This window comes from Larus michahellis, chromosome 6 (genome assembly GCF_964199755.1).
Source record: "Larus michahellis chromosome 6, bLarMic1.1, whole genome shotgun sequence".
Lineage (NCBI taxonomy): Eukaryota > Metazoa > Chordata > Aves > Charadriiformes > Laridae > Larus > Larus michahellis.
The window spans coordinates 44,701,747-44,719,770 of NC_133901.1; positions in this window are offsets into that span (position 1 = coordinate 44,701,747).

Sequence of the window (18,024 nt, forward strand, 5' to 3'; positions counted from 1 at the left end):
GACACATAATCACTGCTCTGCAAATTTTTTCACCCACGGGTATTGAGGGAGATTAACTGATAAATACATTCCTCGCTTGATTGATTCCTGCTCAAAACCTGTTTTAATATAGAGTTTTAGAGAAGTGGAGCGGAAAACCCCTCAGTCAGTCTAGCAGAGCTCATGGACGAATGCATGCCAATAATTTAATACATAATGCAAATAGTAAATAAAGGAGCACAGCTTAGAGAACACGAAAGCTTTGTACTTGCAGCCAAGCGCAGTCAAATGTCATCTCCTTGCTTGCAGAACAGCTAAGCAACTATGGAAAAGAGTATTTTGCAAAATGATTGATGTTTTTACTGATGAAAATTGGAAACCACTAGCTGTTGCTTTCTAGTTTTCATAAGCTGTCACCAACAAATAAGCATCAGACTGGCAGCCAACATTATTTAAAAGTATCAATGAATGAGACATTACACTAAAAAGATGACCACATGGACCATCACCAGCTGGACTAACAGGATTCACCTGAGTTCCCCAAGGTGAGTGCTACTCCACATTCTGTGTGTCAGTAGAGAAAGGGATCATGGCTCTGACGTGATTTGCTGTTGCCAGGCAACAAATACAACAAATGCCTTAGGACTGAGGGAAGAAAAAAATATTTGGAGATGGTTCCTTAGCATATATAATATACAGTAAGCAATCATTAATAAAGTTCTGTTCTGTGCATAGTGCATAAACAACTTAGATTTTGCTCTCATTATTATTTCAAGAGCATCTTAACAGTAGTAAAACCCACTTGAGACATTAGTTAGGTTTAAACATAACTGTAAGTACCTGAGTAGCTCTATTGACTGTAATGATATAACGCAGTGCTGGTGCAGCATCCAGTCTGAGGATTCTGCTTTTTATAGAATAGTTCAAAGAGAAAATATATTGTCATGGAGTTGTTTTCTTCATTAGAATTTTCCAGAAAGAAGTCAGTATTTAAACTGTATTAATATTCAAATAAGAATTACTATGCACATTCTTCCATTTATTGAGATAGTATTTTAATTTGATTTTAATGACTGTAAAGCGCTTTGAGATGTTTGCAGGATTACTGCTATATAAACGCAAGTGGCTGATTACATTACAAATTTTTCGCATCTCACTTTTGGTACAGAGGAAAAGGAGTTAGAGCAGTGCGGGTACCAGCAAACTGGAATTCTTCAGCAGTAAAGTGACCAGAAGGCAGTGCTATTCTCTGTGCAACCCTGACTCCTTTTTTTCCTTGTATTTGCACAATGGTTTTACTTTCTTTTGTGCTATGTTCTACACTGTATGTTTACGGGCTGGAACTGCAGAAATACCCCCTTATTGCATCTGAATTCTTTTTAAAGAGAATATCTGACACAGAAACTGCTGCTTTTGAAAGCAAGAGGCTGGAGTATCGGCACAGATTCCATAAAAGCATAAAAAACTATCCCGCAAGCTAGTACACGTAGCTACTGCTCCTCACAGCTGATTCCCAATGTCACATATCTGGACGTCCATTTAGCAGTTCAAACTGTGAGATTACTCTTTTGAGTGCATAAATGAGTGCCCACCATAATAAATATATTCAATGTACGTGAGTTAGTACCTGCATTCATATTTTTACCTGAAGGGAAGAGGATACCAGTCTGCTAGACTCTGATATACTGGAAGTAACAGCATTTTATTTAACGATACTTTATGTCACTACCAGAAAATGGCTAAAACTTCAGGCTTTAGAAGGCTTTTAAGACTTCAGAAATTCACTTATTTATACTGTATCCTAAAATCAGTTTTAATTATAGACATCACCTGAATAATGAAAGTGAGGAAATGGCTGTGACTATGAAGAACTGGTGGAGATTGTGACTGTGGTGACAAAACTATGAAATGATTGTGGGTTCCCAGCATATCTCCACCTCACAACACCTCTGCCAAACTACTTTCCTATCACTATCCAGCTTTTTCTACAACACTGATAAAAGCAAACATGAAATGAGACTCTCACATAAAAAGTCTATGTAGCATGAACGCACTTATTCAGGTCACCAACAGAGATAAAGACAGTATCCTATCCACATCAGAGTTACACTGATTTGTAACAGATGAGGATCTAGTTCTTTACATAAACTGTCATCTACTGCATGCGGATTTCACAGATGCAGGAATATAAACACCACAACTGGAAGGTTAGTACTGAGCCAGTGACAGTTTCAAAGTGATAAATCAGGGAGAGATTTCTTATATGCTAATGTGTGTTCAGTTAACCAAATACGGAGAAGCATATTTTAGAAACTTTCAGTGAAGTTGCTTTTTAAAGAATCATACACGTTTTCTAGCTACCAAAATGTAGTACATGTGCTATTATTTTTATTAAGTGCCCTGCAGGCTTGGAAGTATCATACTTCTTCAGCTTGGTTTTCTTGCATGGTGTAGTGCAATAAATCGTTACAGTGTTTTAGCCCAGTGAGACATAAGCTAAGATACCTCTCCATCGTTGGCTCTGCTGATAATTACATGCTTGGAAGAATGCCAGGGGACAGTATGATATTTGTTATTAATATTTTCACTCAAAATATAAACAACTGTCTTCCTATATTTCACATGAGACAAGGCATGTGATTAACAGGCGTTTCCTTCTCTTAATTATTTACACCACAATCTTTGTTACTGGGACATCCAGAGGACAACTCTTACAATGCAAAGTTCTGTAGCTCTTCAAAAGACCAACGAAAATAGTAATTTTGATTCAGTTTTTAGTGCTATATTAATATGCATATGACCTCACGTTGTATGATTAGGTGTTCCAGGCTATTTTGACATAAATACCCATAAATTTATTAGGATCTTAAGTATTTCTTATGATCAGAGGAAAATATTCACCTTGATACCTTTTTAGAGCTGGCTATACATGTATGTATTTTTATAAATTCACTATAGATAAATACAGACACACACATGTATGTGTCTGCACAGGTGCAAGTTAAAGCACAAGAATACATATAACTCACTGAAGATATTGTAATTTTTATTACAGGAAGTCAGTGTCTATTGATAGCATACATGTAGAATTCTGGTTGGTTAATTTTATCTGATGTGAGAATTCACAAGCACCTTGGGTATGCAGAATAGGGACGTATAAACACAGAGTGTAACTGTGACTGGCTACAGAGCAAGACCATTTCCATCACAATCTAATTGAGACTACTGGATATTTTCAACCTACTCAAAGTGATCTGATTTGTATCTTTTTTTTTTTCCTCAAAATAGAAAATTGTATTTTAGCTGTTTTACATAGGAAAAATTGAGTCATAAGGAATTTGAAAATTTGCCCTGAATCAGTGCCTATACACAAGGCAGAATGAATTGGAGTTCCTACTAATTTAGCCCCTGACCATAGTAATCAAACAACACTGGCTTCTTGTGAAGCTGAAACGGGAAGGAGTGATACATTATCCTATTTCTTGAATAGTACCTGTAGATCGTATCATCATGCTTCAGCATAAACACTCCATATCCCCCCTACCAAAAAGGGGTTTTCCCCGATTTATTTGGTGGCTTACATGTCAGGAGATGATTGTGTGTGTGTGTGTATGTGTTACTCATGATTTGATTGACTTCATCCTCTGGAAAAATCTTATCATTTGAATCCCTACTGTTCCCCTTCCCTTCTTGGGAAATCCTATTATATCTAAGCAGTCAGATGTTGTCTGTTCTTTTTTCTTCCTTAAGCAAGGATTAAAACAAAACATCTATGCCCTGTGTTCAGTTGTTGCTTTCCTGTCTTGTCTGTATATCACAAAGAATCAAAACTGGCAAGAGCTACAAAATATGGCATGAAGTAGAGCACGTCCTTCAATCAACTGAGATAAGGGTAGACACAGAATTAACTTGAATCAAGTCACAGAATCAGTGGCATACAGCATAGCATGATACGCATTGACTTATACTTCAATATGCGTTTATACTTAATTTAGGACTTATAGTTCTCACAGTGAACTTCTGTACAATTAGTCAAAACTGCACAATTCGGACTATATTGTCAAAGCAGTGTGTGAGGTGTCAGTTTAGTGACTCTGGTTTAATAGGAATCCTAAACAAAACCTGCTTAACACTTTTGAAATACATTTCTCCTACCAAAGAACTTCTAGCCCTCCTTTTTTTTTAAAAAAAAAACTTGTGGTATGGAACATAGAAGGCTTGGCTAAGCTTAGATAAAGTTCTTAAGTTTAAAACTTCCACTTTTTTTAAGACTTACACCTTTTACTATTACATATACAAGCCTATTCTATAATAAGGAAAGCCCATAACAAAACCAGTTAGTTGAAACGGGCCTGCCTGCCCTTACAATCCTCTTAGAGCAAGCAATAGTATCTAGCCCCACTGGTCCATGACTTATATAGCATCAGTGATTTAAATTGTATTTTTCTATGTCTACACTCTGTAAGCCAGATACTTACACGTGTGTCAAAGGGGATACGGACCGCAGGTTTCCAACTGCTCTCTGACTTCCTTTTACGTAAAAATGAGACCACTGAAAAACCAGTTTCGGCTTTTCTTTCTGCAGATGGATTGACAGAGGGAGAATAAGTCAGAATGGGAGCAGGACTGTTTGCTATTCTTCCACTGCTGTACAACATAGCAAGCCTTCCGAGGTGGAGAGGGGATGGTCAAACTTTTCCTCAATTTTTTTATTGGAAGGTACTTACTGAAAATTTGTTAATTGTTTTGTATTTCACTGGGCTGTGAGTCTTAAAAGTTGCTGAACTTACATTTAAATTCTCGAGTTCTCTCGAGTATCTATGTACTGTGTTTGATCCTTTTAGTAGGTTGTAGTTTATATAAGAGATTCTTTTGCCTTTATAAGTAAACTTCTTATTTGTGACTCAGTCATACAAGTTTGAGACTTATCCTGCTTTTCTGTGGCCTCTCATAAGCGTGTTACAAGTTTTGTTACTTTTTTAAGACCTTGTAATTTGCTTCTGGAGTAAATTGAGAGAAAAGCATCTATTTCTAGCCCTTATGATTGTGGACAAAAGCCTGAAAATGTGAACAGTGTGCAGTATTAAGGATTAGAAAATTATAGGATAAAATTAAAAAGCCCAAAGCTGTTATTAATTTTTTATCTCACAATTTTCAAGCCAATCAGGAATTTTAGCCTTGGGGTTCACAGCATGATATACACCATTGTGATATTTATGTAAACATATGAACTTGCCAGTCTTTAACTTGGAACTACACTCTCAAACTTTTTACTTATTCAAAGGAGACTATGAGTTTACTCATGTTTTTAGTTCTCAAGATGACAGAACTTAGTTCTCCCTTAGGGAGTTCCAGTAACTTCCTAAGAACAAAGCAAATAGAAATAATTATGTGAATTTCACTTTCTACCTATTCACCGTATCCAAAAGAGAAATTGGCAGTTACTTGAATGATTCAAATCTGAATGCCTGCAGTTGTGGCATAATGCTAACTTTTAAGTGTTATTTATAATTGTGCCAACAATGCATCCTCTTGGCAGATGGGTTTAAATTGCCTTTCCAAACATTCCTTGGTGTTTCATACTGAGGTACAGATTTTCAAACCCACAGACCAGAAGACACCTGGCTGATTATTCAAATAGGTAAAATACCTTTGCCACGGGATTTTGGTGCAAGGACCTTTGGATTTCACACTGGCACCTTTTAACATCTTTAAAGGGGATGAGGTAAAAAGGGTTTTTCAAATACCGAGTCAAACTGAAACAGGTTCAAAGGCCATCAAATCCAGATGACTGAATGTTGTTTCTCCTTTCCCACCTGTCAAAATACTGCAAATAAAATGGTCCATAAGTACCTTGCTACTTATCTTAACTACTCCTCATACCTTGAGTGCTAATTTCAGCCAGAAAGGGAAGAACTGAAGGAGAATTGGTTCATCAAATTAAGGACCTTTTGGAGGAGGTTGGGTCTTAAAGGGCTGTTTCTTTTCAGCTTTCTGTAGATACCAATTACAAATGTAACTCTGTAGTTACATTTGTTAATTTGTTAATTACATTTGTAGTTACAAAAAGGCTGTTTCAAAGTACAGCTTTAATTTACATCCAGATTTATGTGTGTGTTTGTCAGTAATTATAGCTAATGAGAGACTGCTAAAGGAACAATGCAACGGATTGTCCCAATGCTTCATTGTCTGCACACACATAACTCTGATCCAGTAAGGTGAAACATTTCTGGATTTGGGCTAAACATCACTTGAACTAACACTGTTAGCATTCTTTTAGAATGACTTCTTGTCACTGTAGTCAAGGCAGGAGCTAACATCATTCTGCAGTACTAAGAACCAGCTGAACAGAAAGATATATTAATCATCTTTAATATTAAATACAACCAGTTCCTATTTCTAATCTTTGCAATACTGTATTTTAGGAACAAGTTAAAACATTCACCCTGGTAAAGTGGGAAAAACATACATATACAGAAATTAAAAACAGAGCAGAAATAAAGTGATATGCTCTATATGCAGTTTACTAGGAAAGGTGGTAAAATGATAAATGTTTGTGGTATTACCTACTTTACATATTTACATCACTGATTTTTTATTTTTTTTTTGAGAATAAATATATACACTATCCGAAAGTATCTGGAATGTAAACCATATCCTATAATCCTGGTAATGACAATAGTATTACGCAAAATTGAGGACTAGACACCATAATCCTGACTAGAAACATGGAGCTTGTCTCACGTCCAGATTGACTAGAAAATGGTTTTTACCAGTGTTCGGTGATACTCAGTGCAGTGATTTTGTGAGACTGTTCATCTGTGAGGTGTTGTAGCTACTCCCCGCTATTCTGACTTGTATCAAAAATTGCTGTAGCTACCAGTGAATTTGCTCTCTTCTATTATTTTTGTAATGCAGTAATCCAGATATCCATCTACACATTAACAAAAGGTTAGTGTATATGTCTCCAGAACTCCTGTACCACAACATTGTTTCACCTTGAGGACCATCTGCAAAGTAGTACGTCTGCTGATTTACTACTTCTGTCCCCTTTATCCATGCTTGTACACCACTGAGTGAAGCAGGGAGTCAATAGTTAGCCCTTGGCCAGGACAGACAAGTTAAGAAGCACAGATATATGTCTGTATCTGTAACTTAATGAAGAAAGAAGACTCCATGATGCCTGTGGCAGGGATGAAATCTGTTAACAAGCATGCTTCTCTTTCAGGCTTCGTCTGTGCTTCCCTGGCCAAAGCTCTCTGAGCCAATTATTTGTACTCTGTTACATCTGGCTGCATTCAGGGAGGACAGTCCCAAAATGCAGAAACACTGTCTTAGGATACATGAATAGCCTTTGTACCTTATTATACTACATCCCTCCATCAGTTTAATCCTACAGTTGATTAAATATATGTGCTAATGTGGATTCTCCCAGAAATGTATTGCTTGCCATTTTACCTCCAGTGCTGACACGTGACGTATCTAGCTCATGTGTTCTGGGGAACCTCCCAGTTAATTTTCCTACTATTATTGTGTGGGTGTTCCCTGGTAATATCAGCTTCCATTTTTCTATTTCATATTCATCAGCAGACAGAATAAACACCATACAATCTTTATATAGAACTGCATCAATAGCAAATGCAAACAATGAATCATATGTAAGTGACCTACAGGGAAAATGTAATATTAAAGTATTATCTCTTGGAAAAAAATTAATAATTTGACTTTTTAAAATATGTTTACAGTAATTTGTAAACAGGAAAATAAATACAGTTCAGGTGTTTTCTCACTCACTGTAGTCTCTGTTTTATGCCATTCAAGTGAGAACAGAATTAAATCTGTATAATTGACACTTATCTGTACTCCATCATTATTTATATATATGAAAAAAATGGTGAAAAGTCACACATACTTGAATTTGGTATGCTAAATGTATGGTGACCATCTTGATATTTGTTGAAGCAAAATGTATCTCTCCTGTTCCTCCAATACCATCTGCAAATTATTTTCCAGAGAAATACAATTATTCCAACTATATCTTTGGCATGGATGGCAGGCAGGATCCCATCTGAGCCTTCTTTCACATCAATGACCTGGTCTGTCCTTCACAGCAATGAACAACATTTTTGCCCTCTATGCAAAAGCAAAGATTAGCTATGAAGCCACTAGACTAGCACTTTGAAAGCTAAGTGCTCATCATAGTAATAGCCATTATAAAGTGAAATATTTTAAATGCACTTATTCTAGATATTCCTAATTCTCATGTAAATGAAATAGCACTGTAAATTTCGTGAATAGCAAATACCAATAAGACATACATATTTATCTACCTTATTACTGTTCTCTGTTTGCCAGTCTTGCTCTGGCTTTGTGCTATACCATAAGCCCATTGACTCACAATAGCTTTGTAAAGGACCAAATCTAAACTAATATAAATATACTTCTTAAACAGAGTAAAGTCTTGCAGATCCATTATCTTATGCCAGGACTTGGCTCCTATGTTGCAGTTATTTTGTGAACTAATGGACTTTCCTTGCTGATATTTACATTGATGGTCTACATGGGCTGTTTCAAGATACATGTCTTTTTCAGATGAAAAAGTATTCTTTCAAAATAAAGTATGCAGTGTACAGTCAGAGGACTAGACTGGGTTAGTGACAGAAATCTAATCAACTGTTCTCAGTATTGGAAACCAAATGGCATCTTTTTTTGTTCTAAATGGAAAGTTAGCCTTGCTGAGAACATACTCAGTGATATTAATAATCTTACATTCAACAAATATCTGTCACTGCAAAGGATTTCAAAGCCATTTACAGAACGAAAGACAAGCTGAAGTGGTCGGATGCAGCCCTTGTTTTCAAAGTTTCTGACACTATCCTCCTTGAACGGGAAAGAAACGCAGATAATATGAAGAGGTTCACCTTCTGACTGAGAACAACTCATTCTTGAATCATGGAGGGTGTGAAGAAAAATGGAGAAGTCATCCAGAGAGCATGTAAGTGTGTGGAAAAAGTCTGAGCTAACATCCCTATGTGTGATGGTAGCCACCCTTGCATGGGGTCAAGTTCCATGGTGCTGAACAAAATGCTGCAGAGAAAAGCAGTGAGGGACAAGCTCGTTGAGATACTGACTTACTGGAAAATAGGACAGGTTGAAAAGAAGCCCAGGGTGACTGATTCACACAAGATAACACAGCGCTGCAGAGAATTTGTCAGTCTCAAAAGCAGTAAGAAACAGTTCTCCATAACACGTCAGAAGAAAAATTCTGAAGCAAATTGGACAGCGTGGACGTTTTGTTTTGGGTCTCTGCTAGTTCAGACTCCTCTGCACAATGCCATATTGTGAAAAGCACTCAGATCTTCTGGCACTTGGAACAGATCAGATGCTTATATAAACATTAACTCACGCCTCCTGCTGTAAAGTAGGGTACTGCTCGATTATGAGAAAGGGCTATATTTTGCAATAACACTCTGGTTTTGGCGCATGCTTTGTAATGTGTGTTCATACGGGAAGGAAGGTTAATTGCCTCAGTAATACATTATTTTTAAATTCTGGGTTTTTTTTAATGACTGCATAACTTGTATTATATATTCATTTCAGAACAGGAAAACAATAGTATATGCATGGATATAGGTTTAGGTTTCTTTTTTCACTTTAACTTAGAGTAAAACTACTTGTAAATACTACAGGTAGGTAGGTAATCACCTTGGAATCAGCATGGTGACTGTATCATCACTGTGTATATCACAAGCCTTGTGTTTATGAAAGATATGGAAGTCCTTTGTTCCCTTTACAGTGTGACTCCTATACACTCAAGCTTCTGTTTTATGCTCCCTTCTGCCCACTACTCAGCGATTCTCCTCCCCTCCATAATTAGGGTGCAAGATAAATCACTTCTGTTTACACAGAAATTTACTGGTTTAGTTCCAGTAGTGTGACCTTGCTGGAAGCACGTGCTAGTCTTCCCCATCACTTTTGAAGCAATGCAGAGTTACACGTCAGCTGGTTTGGCCACCTTGCAATCAGAACGCAGGCCACATCCCTCCTAGTTATGGATGGGGGATGATTTTGGACTGAAAAGCTGACAGGCTGTGACCACCTTAAAAATACGCCTCTTTTGTCTCTTGCAATTACATTCCTTCATGAAGCCACAGTGACCCAGTGGTATTTAGAGGATGAGTTACATGCCTTTGCCTTTTCGTATAAACATTCAGAACAAGAAAAAATAGAAAACCTTCGGGGGAAAAAAAAAGGGTGTGTGGGGGTGTTTCCTACTCTTTTTCCATTTTGTGGCTACTGGGAAAGTAGTTCCCTTACAGTCACCCTTGAAAGCAGCCTGCTACCACTTGAGAAATATTTTCAAAATAATTTTTCTTAAATTTCATCAATTTCAAAACATAATCTGTCCAGTCAATGGATAAATCTCTTTTATCTCCTGTGTTGTACATGTGCCTGAAACGGCAAAGGCACATTCCCAGAATCATTCCAATCATAGCGTATGTAAGGGAAGCAGTATACTGTTTAAGCATCACAGTGTAATAACACTAATGAAAGCTCCAGTTATCCCAACCTACTGCAATATCGCTTGTTTTGCAGCAGATCATTTCAGTAACCTTGCTTTGCTGAACCACTTGTGATTGATTGCCACCACAGACATCAGTGCTGAAAGTGTCACTCACATACTTGCATTTATATTCTGTTCTCATCCACCTAACAAAAAGAAACGCTTGCATATTTTTGACAATGATAAATTATGAGCCATTGAAGAGAGCAAAGACTTAGTTACTCTTTTAGAAAATCACATCCTGGACAAATATCTGCATGACACAGAGGATTTGACAGGGAACACAGACAGTAGCAAATGAACAACAGCAAGGCTGCCAAGTAACCTCATTTCACTTTCCTTTCCAGCCACACTGAAGGTTATCACAGGTCTTGTGTTCTCTCATAGGACAGTAGAAATAGTAATATTGCCTACAGCAAACCAGACGAGGATAGGCAGTAAATGAACTTCAAGACTCATGCAAAACATTTAGTCTCCTTAATTTCTGGTTACTGTTTTGCAATTGGAATTAAATGGCTCAGTTATGAAGATGAGAAGCAGTTTGGCAATCCACGATAACAAACTAACGACCTTCTAAAATAGTGCTGGCCAGAAATTTTCCAATCAAGATGTCCATATGTTGGTTTTTATTTTTTTTTTTTCCCCCGGAACATCTCAATTTGATAACCCTTCCTCAAATGTAAGAAAAAAATAATAGACAAAACTGGACCCAACTGCTCAATCCATTCCTTTTAGTCTATTGCTCCCAAAAGCTGTAGTTTCACTTGAAGCTTAAAACAGAAAAAAGACATTTTTGTCAAAAGAATTCCAGAGCACCCTGGTGTTCAACATTCATTCTTATGATCTCGTATAATCAAAACAAACCATTAAAAAGGAATTCTAGATAAACAAGGAGCTACATTAGAGGCTACATTTACAAATAGCTTAATTCCCTATAATTGGATTACGTGTTGTAACTCACCAGTTCTATACACTGGCCCATAATACTTTCTTATTATTTTGTGTATCGCGTATCCAGTATAATGAATGTAGACACTACGGAATATATCAACCACCTAGAAAGAAGTGACAAACGTCTTCAGTGCAGCCAATTCCCCTCTCAGGAGGACTCTGATTCTTGGGTACGTCTCTTTCTCGTTCCACTGCTAAGGATAAAACATGGTGTGCACTGGAGAAACAAATATTTATGTAAGCCTATATGTCCCTATGGTTATACACAGTATCTTATAAATGTGGGTTCCAGAACAGTAATAGCTTCAATTTGCTTTTTGACAGCTATATTTCTATAAAGAAATATGCAACCATTAAGACTTTTGGTAGCAGGTGATAAGCAGCAATTTTACTCCATTGCAAGGGGAATAGTAGCCAATTTGGGATAGTCCCAAGATAAAGCTTATATGAATATTTATTAACAAGAGCATTCTGAAACCACTACAGCAGATATTCCTTCCCTATCCCTGATAATAGTTGATATAATGCAAATTTCTTGACAGCACAGATGGTTTTGTACCCTAACTCGTCTCTTGCAGACACCAGAATTAACATGAGGACTGTGGAGTTACTCACGAGTTAATGTGGTTACAAATCAGAGGAGAATCAGTTTAAGGGTTTCCTTTGTCTCATCATCTGACACAGATGTTTAGTCATATAGTTGGTTTCATTGTTAAAAAAAAGAATTACAAAGGAAAGCTCTCCACCTAGCTACTAAGCTAGGGACCTTTTGAAGGTCATTTTGTCTATGAACTTGATAAGTTCAAGAAATTCCTCTCAGAACAGACCATCTATATTAATATGTGAAAAAGAAAAGACACCTTTTATTTAGTACATATTTTTTAATCACACATATCTCTACCATCTCTTGTGACTTTCAAAGACTGTCGTCTTTACTGGAAAACTCAAAAAGTAAGGATGACATTCCCAATCGATGCATATAACCTAGTTTATACCATGTCATAACAAAGGCCCAAACTGTCTTTTCTGTAAATGTGGACACAGGGAATTTCTGAAACCTTGATAAGGCCTGTAAAGGGCCATGCTTTGGTAATACTGCAGAAGTCAAAGTTATGACTGTTACTGAGCTCTATAAGCTATAGAGCTGTACTGAGCTATACTGAGCTATATAAGAAAATAATCCTAACAAGGACAAATCCATTATAAAGAAAACTATATTCTAACTTTTCCACCTAATTGAAAAAAAAGTATGCATTTAGAAAATATCTTTGATACAGTGTTAATGAAAAAGAATTCTTAATAGCCAGCTAGGAAGCTGTCATGCCATGAACCAGAAAGGACAGAGCAACCAATTTTCACTTTGAACAGATGAAGTCAGGCAGCTAAATCTGCACATGGACATGCCTTGCCAGTAACAATAATATTTTCTGCACAAAAAACATCATGCAAAGTAATGGGGTTAGTCATACAAAACCAAAATGAGTACATAAATAAATCGTGGATGGATCCGAGCCGTAAATGTTTGAGTGGGTACTTCTGTGTTTAAACACTTACTGAAAACTACTGCAAAAATCTGAGCTGTACATGACATTACTTCCATTTTGGAAATAATAATAGTATCTTCATGTTCTGCATGAAAATGAAAAGCAAAGTTTGGTTGTCTTTCTTCAAGTACCAGAATCCTCCAGTTCCCAACAAAGCTTTTTGTTTTAAGCACAACTCCTCTAGTCCCCAAAGTAATCAGAAAGCCTCATTTCAGAAAAATCAGCAGCCAATGGATTAAAACAGTTGTCATGGTCAAATCTTGCTTTATCTTCTTTATAAACAGTTTCAAAAACTCCTCTGTTGAAAAAATCCAAACCAGTTTTACTGCAGTTTCACTGGGTCCTTTGACTGCTTGAGTTCATTAAAGAGTTAAGGAACTCATAACTCATGAAAAAAAAAAAAAAAAAGGAAAGATCTTCTTTCTTCATCACCCTTTCAAAGTTACTTCACACTGTCTACAACTTGCAGTCTAAACACTACAACGAATATGTATCAAGCCAACTTTCAGCTTCAACAATTTCAGCTTACTGAAAGTGTCACTTCCCATCATCAAAGTAATGACCGTCGTATTTTTCAGAAACATTACTAGTCTGTTTTTACTAGTCTGTTTTGTATAACACAAAATATAAGGTACCATCTAAATCGTTTTTTGTCCTTTTCCTACAAATTGCCACATTTGCTACAATGGTCACAGTGACTAGATCCCACAGTAACAAAGGCAGTCAATATTTTTCTTCTAAATGCTCTTAAAAGTTCCCAAAATAAACTGGGATTTTGGAGGGACAAAATAAAAAATATCTGAATACATATATGTATATTATGTAGGAAACTAACTTTTCTGATCAACTCTGGCAAACTAAGTGCATCCAGAACTTCCGAAGTCAAAAGCTTAACTGTGAGTGACAGCATTAAATCCATAGAAGGATGCATCCTACAGAAACACTAAGCAGTAGTTTTCACATATGATTTAAAATAGAGTAGGATCCAATTTCTAGTTCTTAAAATTATTACAATTTATGGTTTAGAGCAAGAGAGAAAGAGAATAGTAGAGATAATGCAGAAAAGGAACAGCAAGAAATGGAGGGGAAAAAAGTTAACACCATAGTTTTTTCCTCCTTCACCAAACACTTCCTCTACTTTACCAGCTTGGAATTCAGTGCTACAATCTTGCTTTAGGTATTGGATCTAATTGCAACAGCAGCTGGTAACAATTTCTCAACTCTACTGAACGTACAGAATATAACAGTGTCTAAAATTAAAGAGTATTGCTTTTGGCAAGCAGAACACAGTAGTAATTCTATTCCTGGGCTGGGGTCAGCCCAAGAATGCGTCTGCACCTGTTGGGAAACTACCCTTCAAATTCACGACAGGTACATGCACCAGGGGTAGACTTTGGAGAGAACAACGCAGCAGAATGGAGCGCTGAAGTCTCTGGGTGAAACCACAGAAAAGAGACAAAACTGCAAAGAAATAAACGTTGAATAATGCTTTCATTAAATGTGTCAATTGCTGTAAGGGGTGGAAACATTTTTTTTAAAATACAATTATGCTGACAGATATTGATATCTAGAACTAAGCAGGTACTGCTTTGCATATCATCTGAGAGAGTATCTGTAAAGGGTATGGTTAATACCATTTTATGGGCAAATGGTGAGGCCAGAACAGAGCAGAACACCTCTCAGCATGGGCAAATCAGATGTTATGGTACTGAATTATGAAAAGTTGTAACCTATACAGAATAAGAAATACATTTAAATATCAAAAAAAAAGAGAAAGCATTAAGTGGGTCAGTGAAAAAGAACACTGGTTTTGACTGGCATTCTTATGGTGGTTTTATATCTTAAAAATGCCAAAATGCAAACACTGGAGTGGTAAAATCACATTTCCCCAAGTCTTGAGTCCCTGTGCCGGTCCTACCACATCCTGGACATTCTCCTTCAGTAAAGTTTGCTTTATGTTTTAATAAATTAATAGATCTAAGAACATAATTCCTGGACAACACAACAAAACTGATACCTGTTAAACAGACAGCACTCTGCATGCTTGAGCCCAGAGTCAATCAAAGTGGCAATCTAGCACCCAGAACTTCAGACAGGCCACAGATGTTGCTGATAAAACAAGGTTTAATTTATCCTCCAATTCAGGACCCATTGTAATAACAGGCCATTGTTTTCTGAAGAAAATTATATGATGAGGTTAGACCACATTGCATACTGGAAAGGTAACATCCGGATTTCTGGTAGTGGCAAAGAGCTCTGAAAAATTTAAAGAAAGCAACAATTTCTACTGGACCAGGGACAAGTAAGAGCAAGAATCTGCTTGAACTGTGGTACAATGACAGCCAAAGAGAACCGACCCTGAGCCACCTGGGTGGTGCTGGGTACATGTTCCTTTCCCAAAATCTAGTCTTCCAGTCGTTCTGGGCAAATATATCACAAAACTCACCTTGGAAGACAGATGTTTTCATAATAGGCAGCAATGCTGTTGACAGAGCTGATGACACGGCAATTTTGTATACTTTTCACAAAGCAAAATGCAGCTAATTCTGGAATTGCTATCTAAAACCCAAGTGAGTGTAAGACAGCTGTCAGCTTGGGCTAGGAGAAGACAGGCAGCTCTGTGAGAGCCTTCAGTTGAGTCAGTATTTCTGAAAAGCTAACAAAGCCAAGGGATAGAATGAAATGTGCGTATGGCCTGCAACAAGGACCTGCTGTAGGAAGAAAGGTTTATGGGACTGACTTTGGGCCTGTGTGTCAGGACACCTGGGCTTAATTTTGGTCAAGCCATAGACTAGCTCTTTGCCAAGGAAATAGCCTGCTTTACTTTATTTCTCGAAATGTAATTCAAATTAAATTAACATTATGATATTCTTCCCAGACAAAAATATTTTGTAACAGAGTGAATAACTTTGAAAAAAATAAAGCATTTTATATCTTATCTTAAAATTGTATTTAAAAGCATGTAACATCTTAATGAGTACTAATATTAACCTAAATAATGAGGTAGATGTTGAACTCAGGCTTTCTAAATATTTTCTGTCACTACACATTAGCCGTGGAGCTGACTATTCCCTTCCAAGTTGCCCTAAAGAGAGCAAAATCATACTGGATTGCACAGCCTTTGTTCCAAGTCAAATGAGGTAAGAAATCATGGAAGACTGCATCGGCAACCTTTGATACATTTTAATCAAAAAGGTGCTTTTGCATTTTAAACAAGAGGGCAAATGATTGGGTTGTAACACAGAAATGCTGTCTTAAAACTTCTTTGCACATGTGAATGTGCATATTTTAATTTCATAGTTTCTCTTAATTTACCTAAAATACCAGAAAGTTTAGCTTTTCTAAAATACTATTGTCTTGCACCCTTCCAATGCCGTAGAAATAAAAGTAGCTAGCAAAGACTGAAGTAGGAAAATAGCTGGCTAATAAAGGGAGAATCTTCCTCTAAATAGAACTAGCATTTTCCATACATATGCCTTCTTTTTTCACATGCCAACTACCCCCACTTAAGTATACAGAAATATTTCCAGCAATATATTTTTCATTCCTGCCTAATGAGACTCCTAGATCATTATAAGTTTGCTTATTTGGGCCTCAACCAAAGTACTGTTTCACACAAAAATGGTCCTAAGAATCTGCTTATGATTACAACTCTATTTCTTGTGTCCTCATTGGGATCCATGCCTTGAAAAACAGACCACTATCCTTTTTCACTCCTAGAAACTAGGCACTTTTCAAGTTCTATTCCAGCAGTATATTTATTTTCTGTCTTTCAGTCTCAATATTAAATACAGGTGTTTATTGTAGGTTCAGTGTAGAGGATATGTTTCAGAAAGAAAAGGGAGAATTTTTTTCAAAGAGGTAAAATTGCAGTAAGTTTGAAATTGTCGCTTGAATGGAGGCTGCTGGTCCTTCTCTGACAACATTAACCTTTCTATAAAATGTATTTTGCTGTTGCATTTGTCCTGATTTCCTTTGGGATAAATTGCTCTGAGTGTACCACAGGGTATCAAGCATACAAAAGTCTCTACCAGATCACGATGAAAGGCTCAGTATCCCACGGCTCATTAAACTCTGAGCTTGGTGTTGGTGGTTCCCAGGGACGGGAACATTTTCGTGGTACCAGAATATGCTCTGATACAGAAGCATCACACTGCTCTTTATTTTGGGAGCACAGGCTTTAAGACTCTTTTTGTACTAAAAATCGACTTTCATATTTTCTACTCACATTGAAGTCTGTTGCCTTCTTAGTGGGTGTGGGCAAATGGTTCGTAGGAGAGAAACACCTCCCATATGTTCTGAGTTTCAATTTAGTAAGAGCATAATTTGTTCAGCTTTGGTAAGGTCTCAGCTGGAATACTAGATCCAACTTGGGAAGCTATGATAATGATGAATGACTAAACAAATTGGTGTTGATTAGTCTAAAGAAAGACTGAATGGCTAGCAGTCTTATAGAATTCTATAAGAGATGCAGAGACAAAGGGTAGTACCTGTTCTACATGTTGGATAAGACAAGAAGCTGTAGGTTTAAAATACATGAAGGAAGATCCAAAATAGATGTTAAGCACAAAGTTTTTAACAGTGAAGCCTTGTTTCATTGGCAGTTCTTGAAACCTTCAACAAGAGGGCAAGCTTGAAAAAATGCCTGGCAGGAATGGCACAGGTTACCCCAAAGAGTGGCAACCAGCTGCTATCTGCACCTCCCTTCCGTCTCTTCTTAGCAGCAGCTGCCTCCCATATTCCCCAGAGTGGAATTATCCATCCTTTCACAATCGTCACAGTTTGAAACTCTGATTCTAATGATAGCTTTCTTTTCAATAATCTGATTAAATTGTCCGCACATTTTGCTTCTATTGTATGAATAAGACTAAAATATACATAAAGTGGCACCTGCAGTACTAAATACGTATCTTTTACCACACAGCCATAAACTTCAGTTACTCCTTTTGGCTTAGCAGATGAACAAACTCATGCACAACATACACT